Raw genomic sequence first — 5581 nt, 5'->3', positions numbered from 1 at the left:
CTTGCTTGATCGTCCTCCTTTATGGATGCCTGCTCTGGGTGGGGGGAAATACCTGTAGGTAGATTTATTTATTTATTGCATTTCTATGCCATCCTTTCTTGGAGGACTCAGGGCAGCTCACAAAAGGTAAAAAAAAACAAAAAAACGAGATAACATAGATGATCTGAAAATTAAAATGCAATTATTTTAAAATAAACATCTCAGTTCATCTATTTCCAGGAGACAGGAAGAGGCGTGTCACAAAGTGCGATCCTTGATCATTATAAATGGGTGGGTTCAGACAGGCAGGCAGCAAAATTTAGATGTAATCTTCAGGCCTCAACCATAGGCCTGGCAGAACAACTCTGTCTTGCAAACCTTGAGGAACAATTTGAGATTCTGCAGAGCTCTGATCTCATTGGGCAGAGCGTTCCAGCAGGGGCCGAGGCAGAAAAGGCCCTGCCCTGATGGGGATCCTTTAGGGGTGGGGATCCTAAGTAGTATTTCGTCACTTGACTATGGTGATCGTGGGTGGGAGATATAGTGGGAGAGACTCTCGGGAGGCAGGGGGTCTTGGTGTAGCTTGAGGATGGCGAGGTTTGGTCTGGGCAGAGACCCTCAGTAAGGCACAAAGTTGTACAGTTCACTCTCCAAAATAGCCATTTTCTCTTGGGGAATTGATCTTTGTTGGCTGGAAAACAAATGTAATACTGTACTGGGAACTCTTCAGGCCCTGCCTGGAGGTTGGAGCAAAGACATTGACAAGTTAGAACTGTGGAAATCAGTATGAAATCAGAATTTGTGGAATATACACTGAAAATAACAGAATCATCACGTTGAAGAAGTTGAGGAACTGCCAAAACGTGTACCGGTTATCTGAAGCATGTTTTCAATAATTTCATCAGTGTCGTGGTTCGGTCCTTGGTGGCTTGGGAACCGGACCGAACCCCGCCATCAGAGGCGCCCGCGATCACGGAGGTAGGGCATGGTGATCATAGGCAAGCCGGCAGCTGGGCGCCCCACCCGATCGTCGAGGTGGCAATGGCCGCTAAAGAACCTCAATGTCCCCCTCCACCTTTTGACAAGGGCCCGGAGATGGCCCTTTGTTCCAGGAAAATGGGCCATCAGGAACCCCGGAAAACCTCGCATATGTGCATGAGTCATGATTGTATCAGCATGTTCCCTCCGCAAGTACTGGGTGGGGCAATACAGCCTAAGGAGGTGGGTTTTGTATAAAAGGGAGCTTCCACCTGGAGTTCGGTGGAAGCTCTTACTCCATACCAGCGGACTCCACGTTGCTGAAATAAAGCTTGTTCCTGTTGTATCGTTCACCAGGCCTGGCGTGACGTTTTCTTCAAAGGGGCACCCTGTTTTTTCAGTTAGCAAGCGGGTCCCCGACATCGTAAGAGCTTCCCACCGAACTCCAGGGTCGGCATCGCATCCGAGCGCTTATCGGGACGGATCCAGAGATGGCGTTTTCAAGCAACGGGGCGGTCTCGACCCCCACGAACCCCGGGAACATGAGTTTAATGTCCCCGGGAGATTTCCTCCAAAAATCGGGGGGCTAGGAGCAGCTGTCCGGGACCCCGAGACCCTCGGCAGCGGCGGCCAAGGGAAGGCGCCGGGCCATGGGGTTCCCAAGCACGGCGGGGAGCGCGCCGAGGTCTGGGGGGTTGGCCCCAACCTGGGACACCCAGCTGAGGCAGGCGCTTCGCCCGGTAGGACCTGAGGAATCCCTAGAGGACCTGCGGCGGGCCATGGCGGACTTGGCCAGGCGCTTGCAGGCAGCTGAAGCCCGTGAGCAAGCTCGGGCCGGGCCCGGAGGGACTGGTAATACAACGGCGGAGGGGATCGCGTCGAGTGAGGACGTCTCCAGCGACGAGGACGAGCCCGGCACTGGTGAGCGGGCCCCGGACCCCGACCCGGAGCAGTTTTCAGTCCCGAGTAGGCGAGACGGCCAGCGGAGAGGCGAGACAGCAGAGGATCTCGGGGGAGCGGGTGAGCCGACGGGGCGGCGAGAGCCGGACCAACGCCGGAGCGACGTGCAAGGCAGGGAGCGGCACGGCGTCGTTGGGCAAGTTGGTAGCCGGTGGAGCGGAGCAGGACGAGACGGCGGACGCCGAGAATCCCGGATCCGGAGGGGGTCGGACTACTCTCCAAAACGTTCCCCCCCAGAGCTTAAGGCGCGTTTCGACGGGACGCCGGACGACCTCCCGCAGTTCCTCCTCCACGCGCTGACGCATGCCCGGAGGTATGGAGACCGGTATGAGGACTCCGAGGACTTGGTCTGGGGGGTGGCCTCGTGTCTCCAGGGCAAGGCGGGTCAGTGGTACCTAGGGTTGGCCGAGCGCGGCGACCCGGCAACGCGGGACCTGCAGGACTTCGTGGTCGCGCTCCGCCGACGATTCCAGGACCCCCAGGCTGAGGACAAGGCAAAGAGTCGGATCAAGGGACTTCGACAGGGTACTAGGGGGGTTATGGACTATATAGACATTTTCCGGAGGGAAGCAGGCAAGGTGTTCTCCTGGAACGAGGAGACCCAAATCGAGTACTTCCGGGAGGGCCTTAACCCGAAGCTCAGGGAATGGGCCGTGATCAAGGGGACGGAAGAAGATCTGTCTACACTGGAGGGGTGGTGTTTTGTGGTCGCCAAGCTGGAAGCCAGCCTGGGTTGGGCCGCCGCACCCCCCCGGGAGGCCAAAGGCGGGTCAGCCGAGGCGCCGAGACCGGGCCCCGACAACTCTCGCCCCAAACGACCCCCGAACCCCGAGCGGGAAAGGAGACGCCGGGAAGGTCTGTGCCTGAAATGCGGGGGGTCAGGACATTTCGCAGCAGCGTGCCAACGGCAAGGGGGGGAGGACCGCGGGCTCTCCCAGGGGGGAGGTGCGACACGCCCCCAGCAGGCACGCCGGGCGGAGGACCTCCGCAACGAACCGGGAAGCGCCCAGGCGACGGGAAACGGCCAGGACCTGCTGTAGACGGCGCCGGGCAGCAGGTCCCGCGGTGCGAGGGAAAACCCCTACAGCATGAGGCGCGACCTCCGAACGTGGTAATTTTAGAGCTCCGGAACCCGGAGAACGGACTAAGTTGGGTGGGGGAGGCTCTTTTGGACTCTGGATGCGACCACAGCATGGTCCACCCCCAGATAGCCCGGGCTTTGGGGCTACCGAAGCGCATTCGGAAGGTTCCCCTGGTTTTCGTCCAGATGGACGGCAGCCCGATTCAGGGGGGACCTTTCGGGGAGGAGGTGGGTCCTATCGCCATCCACATAGGGGACCACCAAGAGCTGCGGTGGCTGATCCAGGTCCCCGTAGCGGGATATCGGGCGGTGTTGGGCCTGGATTGGCTGAAGGAACACAACCCCGTGGTGGACTGGCGGACGGGGACCCTGAAGTTCGACTTGACGGTGGGTGCACGGCATCGGGTCCCCCACGAGAATTCCAGCCACAAGAGGACGGCGGCGCGTCCCAGGGGAGCGGCGGCGGCGCAGCAGGAGATACCAGAGCCCGAGGTCCCGCCAGAGTACCGAGACCTCGCAGCCGTTTTCAGCGAGCGGGAAGCGGACGAGCTACCCCCACACCGCCGCACGGACTGCGCTATCAACATCCCAGAGGGGGCGGTACTACCCAAAGGGCGCATCTACAAGATGAGTGAGGGTGAGCTCAAGGACCTCCGGGAGTTTTTGGGTAAAAATCTGGCCCGAGGTTTCATCCGGCCCGCTTCCAGTCCCATGGGATCTCCAGTTTTGTTCGTCCGGAAAAAGGATGGGTCCCGACGGCTGTGCCAGGACTACCGGGGCCTCAACGCCATCGCAGCGGGGAACGCTTACCCCCTCCCGCTGATCCCGGATTTGCTGGCCCGGCTGGGCAAAGGGACTCTGTTCACTAAGCTGGACCTAAGGGAGGCGTACTACCGGGTACGCATCCGGGAGGGGGATGAGTGGAAAACAGCGTTTAACTGTCAATTGGGACAATTCGAATTTAAAGTGATGCCGTTCGGTTTAAGCGGGGCACCTGGGGTTTTCATGAGTCTAATTAATGAGGTGTTGCAGGACCTTCTGTTTCAGGGGGTGGTTGTTTATTTGGATGACGTCCTGATCTACAGCCAAGATCCCCAAGAGCACGTGACCCTGGTGAGGGAGGTGTTAAAGCGCCTGCTGGCAAACCACCTATACGTGAAGCTGGCTAAGTGCGAATTCCACCGTCCCTCCCTGGACTATTTGGGCTACCGCATCTCAGCCCAGGGCATAGCTATGGACCCCGAGAAGGTGCAGGCGGTGCTGGCCTGGGAAAGGCCCCGCACCCGGAAACAGCTACAAAGCTTCCTGGGGTTTGCTAACTTTTTTAGAGGCTTCATCCCCAGATACTCCTCCGTAGTGGCTCCCCTCACGGACTTGCTAGGTACCAAGGGGAGAGGTCCTCGCGCCACGCGGCCCAGCGCAGCGCTCGGCTGGAATGAGAAATCGGAGGCAGCGTTCCTGGCCCTCAAGCAAGCTTTCGCGTCTGAGCCCACGCTACTGCACGTCGACCCAACCCAGCCGATGGTGGTACAAGTCGACGCCAGCGACGCAGCAGCCGGGGCGGTTCTCCTGCAGCGAGACAAGGCGGGACAGCTGAGGCCGGCGGCCTACCTCTCACGAAAATTCGCCGAAACGGAGCGGAACTGGTCTACCTGGGAGAAGGAGGCGTTTGCGATTAAGTTCGCCCTCACCGAATGGCGGCATTGGCTGGAGGAAACAGAGGAGCCGTTCGAGGTCTGGACAGATCACAAGAATCTGGAGGCGCTCCGGCAACCGCGATCCCTGAACGCCAAGCAGATGAGGTGGGCGGAGTTCTTTTCGCGGTACAATTTCAAGCTTGGTCACATCCCCGGCAAAGAGAATTTCCTCGCGGACGCCCTCTCCCGTCTGCCGCATTATGGGGAGGGGTACGCTCCCTGCACCAGGTCCGTGTTTGGTGAGGAGCAGCTGGGACGGGGGGTCGTCACTAGGCGTCGGGCCAGGGAGGAATGGGAGCCCGACCCGGCGACCGCCCCGCTCCGAGACCGCCTAGTGGCAGCCTACGGGACAGACGAGGAGCTGGCTGAGCTCCGGGACTCTTTGATTTTGGACTCCGGTCTCTGGCGGAGGGGGGAGGCTGTCTACGTCCCGGAAGGGCTACGACGGGAAGCCCTCAGCCTCTGCCACGATGCTAAGACCGCCGGGCACTTCAGTTTCGTAAAATCCTGGAAGTTGGCCCGGCGGCGGTTTTGGTGGCCCAGTCTGCGGCGGGACACAAAAGCTTACGTCAGTGGTTGTCCTGTCTGCCTGACCTGCAAGCCGGGGGTTGGCAAGCCGAAAGGTCTGCTGCACCCGCTCGAGGTCCCGACCCGGCCGTGGTCAGTGATCTCCATGGACTTTATAACAGACTTGCCTCCCAGCAAGGGGAAAACGGTGATCTGGGTGGTGGTAGATCTATTTTCCAAACAGGCCCATTTCATTCCTTGCGCCAGTGTCCCCAGTGCTTCACAGTTGGCTCGGATGTTCCTGGATCACGTGTTCCGACTGCACGGGCTGCCGGACAAGGTGATTTCCGATCGGGGCTCACAATTCGTGTCCCGGTTT

The sequence above is a fragment of the Paroedura picta genome, chromosome 9 (genome assembly GCF_049243985.1).
Source record: "Paroedura picta isolate Pp20150507F chromosome 9, Ppicta_v3.0, whole genome shotgun sequence".
Lineage (NCBI taxonomy): Eukaryota > Metazoa > Chordata > Lepidosauria > Squamata > Gekkonidae > Paroedura > Paroedura picta.
The sequence above is the reverse complement of the archived record's forward strand: the minus strand, read 5'-3'. Positions refer to the sequence as shown.